The following is a 10,493-nucleotide window of genomic DNA, read 5'->3' as shown; positions in this document are numbered from 1 at the left end:
TATCAATAAAACTGTTAACATCCATAGAAGCCATTCTGAGATACATTTTATTTCAAGTTTCTCTTCATCAAGAATAACATTGTTGCTGAATGAAAAAGGCACTACATATATTCTTACATTGGTCTTCTAAAGCATAAAAGGGTTTGATATCTTACAATAAAGATAAACCGTTAAATGGATATATGTAGATGTAAGCATCCATCACCTAGAGTTAGTTGGCTTGATAATCCTCTTTGAGGGTAAAATGGACTATTTTCGTGTAGCGTTTTTGTACATCCTGAAGTAGAACAGATTTCCATTTTTTCTTACAGACTTTTTGACTTTAACTATGAAGACACAAGTGTACACCCAATTAAATAAATTAATTGCTATCGTCCGAAAAGAAAGGATGAAACTTTGAAATGAGCAAAACTAAGAGTGCCAAATAGACATTGTCTTGTTCACAAATTAAAGTACCTACCAACAAATATATTCATAATGTTCAAGAAATAATCTTTCTGTTCAAACAATACTATTTTAAATTATTATTTTATTTATGTACTTAGCAAGTATATTACTCTGTTGCAGTTTCGCAAATATGCAAATTGCTGTAACGTTTTCATTTTAGGCATAAAAAAACACTGTAATAAATGCAGTGTCCCCTGTCGGCCAATAAAAAATAAACATTATTTTAAAAAGTAAATACATTATTAAGGTTTATATTACACACAACAGAACATATTTAAAACATACACTGCTGGCCAAAATCTTAAGGCCAATGAACAAAAAGAAAAATATGCATTTTGCGTTGTTAGACTCAACCACTTATTTGAGTAGAGCTTCGAAAGATGAAAATAAACATAAAAACTTTTGAAATTAGCCTAAATATTAGCTGGCCAAAAGTTTAAGACTATAATGAAACGAAGTGTTAATCAGTAAACATGTAACGAAATTTAGTAATTTGTGTTCAAGCATTAGCGTTATCAACATCTTCCACTGACATCTCCTGTGTTTCATTGGGTAAAAATATGACAAAGGCTAAAAAAGTTGAAAGAGTTTGAACGTGGCAGAGTTGTCGAGCTGCAAAAGCAAGGTCTCTTTCAACGTGCCATCGTTGGTGAGATTGGGCGTAGTAAAACTGCTGTTGCAAATTTTTTAAAAGACCCTGAGGGATACGGAACGAGAATTTCAAGTGGTCGGCTCAAGAAACTTTCGCCGGCATTGAGCAGGAGGGTTCGACGGGTTGAGAAAAACTTAACCTGGATGGTCCAGATGGCTTCTAACGTTACTGGCACGATTAGGATATCCCACCGGAGACATTTTCTACACGACACGTTTGTTTGTTTGTTTTGGAATTTCGCACAAAGCTACTCGAGGGCTATCTGTGCTAGCCGTCCCTAATTTAGCAGTGTAAGACTAGAGGGAAGGCAGCTAGTCATCACCACCCACCGCCAACTCTTGGGCTACTCTTTTACCAACGAAAAGTGGGATTGACCGTAACATAATAACGCCCCCACGGCTGGGAGGGCGAGCATGTTTGGCGCGAACCCGCGACCTTCAGATTACGAAGCACACGCCTTAACGCGCTAGGCCATGCCAGGCCTACACGACACAGTGGAGGAGGTTTCATCATGATCTGGGATGCCTTCTCCTTCCATGGAACAATGGAACTTCAGGTTATATAGGGGTGTCTACATTGGTATGTTGGAGAGAACATCCTTATTGACTGATTCCCTCGCTTGTGTGGAAATGACTGGATCTTTCAGGAGGACAACACTGCAATCCACAACGCCTGCATGACAAAGGGCTTTTTCATGGCAAATAACGTGATGTTTTTGGACCATCCATTAATAACATTTGGGGGTGGATGGCAAGGGAAGTCTATGGAAATGGACGTCAATTCCAAGCAGTGCATGATCTTCATGAAGCCATCTTTACCACTTCGAATAACATTCCAGCCAGCCTTCTGCAAACACTTATACTGACCATGCCAAAGTGAATGTTTGAAGTTATTCGCAATGACGGCCATGCAACTCACTTCTGAGACCTCTTGTTGGGCGTTTCCTACCCTGTTTAGGACTTCTTTTTGGTATTGTTTCAAACTTTTGACCAGCTAGTATTTAGACTAATTTCACAGTATTCACATTTTCCCAATTAAATGCTAAAATAGTTTGGTTTTTTTTATTTTCCCTTTTCTTATTTTCATCTTTTGAATCTCTACTCAAATAATTGGTTGAGTCTGACAATGGAAATTCCATACTTTCTCTTTATATTCATTGGCCTTAAGATTTTGGTCAGCAATGTATTTATATTTTGAGCATACATACGATTTTCTAAAAATCATATTTCATCAGAATCTCTGATTTATTAAGATGTGACCCAGATTTTACTGAAAAAAAAGAAATAAGATTGCTGAACAACATCTCTCATTGTTCAGTTGACTTCAATCAAGAGATTAATTGAAGATATTAAAGAATTCTCATTCACAATTGAAATAATGCCCATAAAACATTCTTTGATAACTTTTGAAATGCTACTAAGAACCTTTATCGTTCAAATTCAGAAGTTACAAATTGTTAACTATTTCTCAGCAGCTTTGAGAAGGTTAAACTTTTCATTTCTAATTAATCTAATTAGTTTTTGGTTTGTTTTTGAATTTCGCACAAAGCTACATGAGGACTATCTGCTAGTTGTCAATAATTTAGAGGGAAGGCAGCTAGTCTTTACCACCCACTGCCAACTCTTGGGCTACTCTTTCACCAATGAATAATGGGATTGACCATCACATTATAATGCCCCCATGGCTGAAAGGGTAAGCATGTTTGGTGTAACATGGATTCAAACTCATGACCTTCGGATTATGAGTTTAGTGCCTTAACCACCTGGTCATGCAGGGCCTCTTTTTGTTTTTTGAAGTATAATATTGTTCACAGCAAATGTGCTGGAAAAAAAAACATGACCATTTTAAAATTGTTGTTTTAAAACCTTACAAATAAAAAGATATTTTATTTTAATGCAAAAATATTATATTAAAGAATGAACGAGATTACACTCATATTCAGTTTCTGACCTAAGTTTTAAAACAGAAAATATATGGACTTCACTCCAGGTGAAAGAGCATGATGTTCATAGTATTTATTTTTGTTATGAGAATTGTATGGTTACACAAAACCATGTAACATAATACAGTAAGATTACTTCACTTTTATTCTGTAAAAATGTATTTCAAAAGAAAACAGGAATAAACTGTTAACCATGCTATTTACAAGTAAGTGTGGTAGAATCTACATTATTTCAACAAGCGAACAAATAATTATCAAATTATTTTTCAATTTATCAACAATTAATCAATGGTGACGAGAAAACCCACTTGTAGATAAAAATATATATGTAAAACGGCTGGTTTGGGTTGAGGAAAAAAGCATGTTCAAACCAGCAGTTTTACATATATATTTTTATCAATAATTAATTCTATTTTATGTGCATGAGAAAAATAAATGAAAGGATGGAAAGTATACTTACATTTTAAAACTTTTCTCCCCTTTTCTCTCTATACATGTACCAGTGTATGTTGTTTTTTATTTCTTAGAGTTACATGTACCACTGTATGTTGTTTTTTATTTCTTACAGAGCTACATGTACCACTGTATGTTGTTTTTTATTTCTTATTGAGCTACATATACCAGTGTATGTTGTTTTTTATTTCTTATTGAGCTACATATACCAGTGTATGTTGTTTTTTATTTCTTATTGAGCTGCATATACCAGTGTATGTTGTTTTTTATTTCTTATTGAGCTACATATACCACTGTATGTTGTTTTTATTTCTTTTGAGCTACATGTACCACTGTATGTTGTACCACTGTATGTTGTTTTTTTATTTCTTATTGAGCTACATATACCAGTGTATGTTGTTTTTTATTTCTTATTGAGCTACATATACCACTGTATGTTGTTTTTATTTCTTTTGAGCTACATGTACCACTGTATGTTGTTTTTTATTTCTTATTGAGCTACATATACCACTGTATGTTGTTTTTTATTTCTTATTGAGCTACATATACCACTGTATGTTGTTTTTTATTTCTTATTGAGCTACATATACCAGTGTATGTTGTTTTTTTATTTCTTATTGAGCTACATATACCAGTGTATGTTGTTTTTATTTCTTATTGAGCTACATATACCAGTGTATGTTGTTTTTTATTTCTTATTGAGCTACATATACCACTGTATGTTGTTTTTATTTCTTATTGAGCTACATATACCACTGTATGTTGTTTTATTTCTTTATACCACTGTATGTTGTTTTTTTATTTCTTATTGAGCTACATATACCACTGTATGTTGTTTTTTATTTCTTATTGAGCTACATATACCACTGTATGTTGTTTTTTATTTCTTATTGAGCTACATATACCACTGTATGTTGTTTTTTATTTCTTATTGAGCTACATATACCAGTGTATGTTGTTTTTTATTTCTTATTGAGCTACATATACCAGTGTATGTTGTTTTTTATTTCTTATTGAGCTACATATACCACTGTATGTTGTTTTTTATTTCTTATTGAGCTACATATACCAGTGTATGTTGTTTTTTATTTCTTATTGAGCTACATATACCAGTGTATGTTGTTTTTTTCTTATTGAGCTACATATACCAGTGTATGTTGTTTTTTTTTTTATTGAGCTACATATACCAGTGTATGTTGTTTTTTTATTTCTTATTGAGCTACATATACCACTGTATGTTGTTTTTTATTTCTTATTGAGCTACATATACCAGTGTATGTTGTTTTTTTATTTCTTATTGAGCTACATATACCACTGTATGTTGTTTTTTTATTTCTTATTGAGCTACATATACCAGTGTATGTTGTTTTTTTATTTCTTATTGAGCTACATATACCAGTGTATGTTGTTTTTATTTCTTATTGAGCTACATATACCAGTGTATGTTGTTTTTTATTTCTTATTGAGCTACATATACCAGTGTATGTTGTTTTTATTTCTTATTGAGCTACATATACCAGTGTATGTTGTTTTTTATTTCTTATTGAGCTACATATACCAGTGTATGTTGTTTTTTATTTCTTATTGAGCTACATATACCAGTGTATGTTGTTTTTTATTTCTTATTGAGCTACATATACCAGTGTATGTTGTTTTTATTTCTTATTGAGCTACATATACCAGTGTATGTTGTTTTTATTTCTTATTGAGCTACATATACCAGTGTATGTTGTTTTTTATTTCTTATTGAGCTACATATACCAGTGTATGTTGTTTTTTATTTCTTATTGAGCTACATATACCAGTGTATGTTGTTTTTTATTTCTTATTGAGCTACATATACCAGTGTATGTTTTTTTTATTTCTTATTGAGCTACATATACCAGTGTATGTTGTTTTTTATTTCTTATTGAGCTACATATACCAGTGTATGTTGTTTTTTTTATTTCTTATTGAGCTACATATACCAGTGTATGTTGTTTTTTATTTCTTATTGAGCTACATATACCAGTGTATGTTGTTTTTTTATTTCTTATTGAGCTACATATACCAGTGTATGTTGTTTTTTATTTCTTATTGAGCTACATATACCAGTGTATGTTGTTTTTTATTTCTTATTGAGCTACATATACCAGTGTATGTTGTTTTTTTATTTCTTTTGAGCTACATATACCAGTGTATGTTTTTTTTATTTTATTGAGCTACATATACCAGTGTATGTTGTTTTTTATTTCTTATTGAGCTACATGTACCAGTGTATGTTGTTTTTTATTTCTTTTGAGCTACATATACCAGTGTATGTTGTTTTTTTATTTCTTATTGAGCTACATATACCAGTGTATGTTGTTTTTTATTTCTTATTGAGCTACATATACCAGTGTATGTTTTTTTTTTTATTTCAGTGTATGTTGAGCTACATATACCAGTGTATGTTGTTTTTATTTCTTATTGAGCTACATATACCAGTGTATGTTGTTTTTTATTTCTTATTGAGCTACATATACCAGTGTATGTTGTTTTTTATTTCTTATTGAGCTACATATACCAGTGTATGTTGTTTTTATTTCTTATTGAGCTACATATACCAGTGTATGTTGTTTTTTTTTTTATTGAGCTACATATGTATGTTGTTTTTATTTCTTATTGAGCTACATATACCAGTGTATGTTGTTTTTATTTCTTATTGAGCTACATATACCAGTGTATGTTGTTTTTTATTTCTTATTGAGCTACATATACCAGTGTATGTTTGTTTTTTATTTCTTATTGAGCTACATATACCAGTGTATGTTGTTTTTTATTTCTTATTGAGCTACATATACCAGTGTATGTTGTTTTTTTATTTCTTATTGAGCTACATATACCAGTGTATGTTGTTTTTTATTTCTTATTGAGCTACATATACCACTGTATGTTGTTTTTATTTCTTATTGAGCTACATATACCAGTGTATGTTGTTTTTTATTTCTTATTGAGCTACATATACCAGTGTATGTTGTTTTTTTTTTATTGAGCTACATATACCAGTGTATGTTGTTTTTTTTCTTATTGAGCTACATATACCAGTGTATGTTGTTTTATTTCTTATTGAGCTACATATACCAGTGTATGTTGTTTTTTATTTCTTATTGAGCTACATATACCAGTGTATGTTGTTTTTTATTTCTTATTGAGCTACATATACCAGTGTATGTTTTTTTTTATTTCTTATTGAGCTACATATACCAGTGTATGTTGTTTTTTATTTCTTATTGAGCTACATATACCAGTGTATGTTGTTTTTTATTTCTTATTGAGCTACATATACCAGTGTATGTTGTTTTTATATTTCTTATTGAGCTACATATACCAGTGTATGTTGTTTTTTATTTCTTATTGAGCTACATATACCAGTGTATGTTGTTTTTTTATTTCTTATTGAGCTACATATACCAGTGTATGTTGTTTTTATTCTTATTGAGCTACATATACCAGTGTATGTTGTTTTTATTTCTTATTGAGCTACATATACCAGTGTATGTTGTTTTTTATTTCTTATGAGCTACATATACCAGTGTATGTTGTTTTTATTTCTTATTGAGCTACATATACCAGTGTATGTTTTTTTTTATTTCTTATTGAGCTACATATACCAGTGTATGTTGTTGTTTTTTATTTCTTATTGAGCTACATATACCAGTGTATGTTGTTTTTATTTCTTATTGAGCTACATATACCAGTGTATGTTGTTTTTATTTCTTATTGAGCTACATATACCAGTGTATGTTGTTTTTTTATTTCTTATTGAGCTACATATACCAGTGTATGTTGTTTTTTATTTCTTATTGAGCTACATATACCAGTGTATGTTGTTTTTTTATTTCTTATTGAGCTACATATACCAGTGTATGTTGTTTTTATTTCTTATTGAGCTACATATACCAGTGTATGTTGTTTTTTATTTCTTATTGAGCTACATATACCAGTGTATGTTGTTTTTATTTCTTATTGAGCTACATATACCAGTGTATGTTGTGTTTTTTTTTCTTATTGAGCTACATATACCACTGTATGTTGTTTTTTTTATTTCTTATTGAGCTACATATACCAGTGTATGTTGTTTTTTTTCTTTATTGAGCTACATATACCAGTGTATGTTGTTTTTTTTTTCTTATTGAGCTACATATACCAGTGTATGTTTTTTTTTTTATTTCTTATTGAGCTACATATACCAGTGTATGTTGTTTTTTATTTCTTATTGAGCTACATATACCAGTGTATGTTGTTTTTATTTCTTATTGAGCTACATATACCAGTGTATGTTGTTTTTTATTTCTTATTGAGCTACATATACCAGTGTATGTTGTTTTTTATTTCTTATTGAGCTACATATACCAGTGTATGTTGTTTTTTTATTTCTTATTGAGCTACATATACCAGTGTATGTTGTTTTTTTATTTCTTATTGAGCTACATATACCAGTGTATGTTGTTTTTTTTTTTTTTATGTTTTTTTATTTCTTATTGAGCTACATATACCAGTGTATGTTGTTTTTTTATTTCTTATTGAGCTACATATACCAGTGTATGTTGTTTTTTATTTCTTATTGAGCTACATATACCAGTGTATGTTGTTTTTTTTTTTTTTTTTGAGCTACATATACCAGTGTATGTTTTTTTTTATTTCTTATTGAGCTACATATACCAGTGTATGTTTGTTTTTTTATTCTTATTGAGCTACATATACCAGTGTATGTTGTTTTTATTTCTTATTGAGCTACATATACCACTGTATGTTGTTTTTTATTTCTTATTGAGCTACATATACCAGTGTATGTTGTTTTTTATTTCTTATAGAGCTACATGTACCAGTGTATGTTACTTTTTTCCTTATTTGTTTTATAACCACATGTATCAGTGAAATGTATTTTATTATTTCATGTTTACTGTATTTGTACATGTACCAGTAAATATTATTTCCAATTTCGTTTTTTTATTATACAGCTACATCTATCAGTGGATACTATTTTCTATTTGTTGTACAGCTACATCTACCAGTAGATGTTATTTTCTATTTGTTGTACAGCTACATCTACCAGTGGATGCTATTTTCTATTTGTTGTACAGCTACATCTACCAGTGGATACTATTTTCTATTTATTGTACAGCTACATCTACCAGTGGATACTATTTTCTATTTGTTGTACAGCTACATCTACCAGTAGATGTTATTTTCTATTTGTTGTACAGCTACATCTACCAGTGGATGCTATTTTCTATTTGTTGTACAGCTACATCTACCAGTAGGTATTATTTTCTATTTATTGTTTATTGTGTAGCTACCTGTACCAGTGGACGTTATTTTCTATTACTTTTTTATTATATAACTATGTGTACCAGCATATGTTATTTTCTATTTTTTATGATACAGGTACATGCATCCCTGAATGTAACTTTTATTTCTTTCATGTACTTAATATGTTCATAGAAGTTTGTACTGAAGAATGGTGTGCTGTTTCTAAATAAAATTATGAGAAGTAATATGTATTAGTTCAATATTTTATTTCACTATTACTTAATTCAGTTGATATCTACATATAGAAAGCACTGTGAATGCAGATCTTGTTTTCCAAATAATCAAAAAACTGAGAATACTCTAATATGTTTTTTCTCAAAAACTTCTTGAAAACACAGATATTTGAGGAGGGGGCTGCTACCTATTCGATTTCCTATGCTATGAAGTAAGATAGCACTATGCTTTTTTTTCTGCCATATGGTAAGATGTCTGCAAGATGATGCAGACAATTTTTTTTTTAAAGTGTCTGGATGAAGACATCAGAAAGTATTATTATACCTTATGTATGTTATAATAGAAGTACTATGATTGACAGACTTGACATTTTGAAAATTAGTTGATCGATGTTGGGGGCGTTTGGCACTAAAATGAAAATACTGTAGGATACATCCGTGTTTAAGTATAAAATCAGCTACCTGTTTGTCTTCGGTCACAACTTTAACGAAGTTAGTTGGCAATGCCGTGGTCTTGGAATGAATTCTGTGAGCAGCATGGAGTTGCGTGAAAGTTGTTGTTTCCAGAGAATGTCGAATTCCAGCAGGAGTTAAGACAAATGAACGTTCTTAATAAATATCGAATACAAGCAACGTGAACTTCAGGCAGGAGAGCATTGAACGTTAATATCTACTTTCCATGGTTTACATACATATGCATGGTCCTGGAGTGTTGAAAGCTGCAGTAACATGTCTCCTCGCTGAAGAATTTTGGTTTTTCTAGGGTCAACTGAGACGCTAGGATTGAACTGATCGATGAAGACAACATGGCAGCGATGACTTCTCACGTCTAAACACTTCAGCTACTTGTCGAAGAATGAAACGAGGTTATTGATGTCAATTCGTCTCTGCATTTATACGCTTCTAACGGTAAACTAACACGTTATGTGATTAGTCTTATTCTTGATAAGTACAAAACTACATAGCAGCAATACTATGAATACTACCTAATACTAAACAATACCTAATACTACCAATGTTATAAAACTGTGTTGTCATACTCATGGCTGCTGGCATGTTTCAAAGTATATATGTATCGTACAGGGCGGTTAATGCGTGGGAAACACAACCGCATTGATTGAATCAGCATTGAACGGGGAATAGTTTCAGTTAGAAAAAATAACGATACGTGGGTATCATAAGGGATTTTTCATAGTAGAAATAATTAAGCCTGATTAGTTAGAAAAATAGAAATAGTTATGAGGTAAAATAAAAGCGATATTAATTTGTAAACTTTTGAATTTTTTTAATTTTGAAAAAATAAAAAAAATTAAAATGTTACTGATTAAAGAAAATCTATCTCTTCTTGGTTGCACCATTTTCTTTTTCTTTATTTCAATTCTCGGTAACATCGAATGACATTTTATAACCGCACTCCAGGTCTGAATCATGATTCATAATTAAGTATGTAGCAGTTTCCACTGCCCGAAACATTGTTTCAAGTTCCAGTAAG

Source organism: Tachypleus tridentatus, unplaced genomic scaffold (genome assembly GCF_004210375.1).
Source record: "Tachypleus tridentatus isolate NWPU-2018 unplaced genomic scaffold, ASM421037v1 Hic_cluster_2, whole genome shotgun sequence".
Taxonomy (NCBI): Eukaryota; Metazoa; Arthropoda; class Merostomata; order Xiphosura; family Limulidae; genus Tachypleus; species Tachypleus tridentatus.
This window is presented reverse-complemented; position numbering follows the sequence as displayed.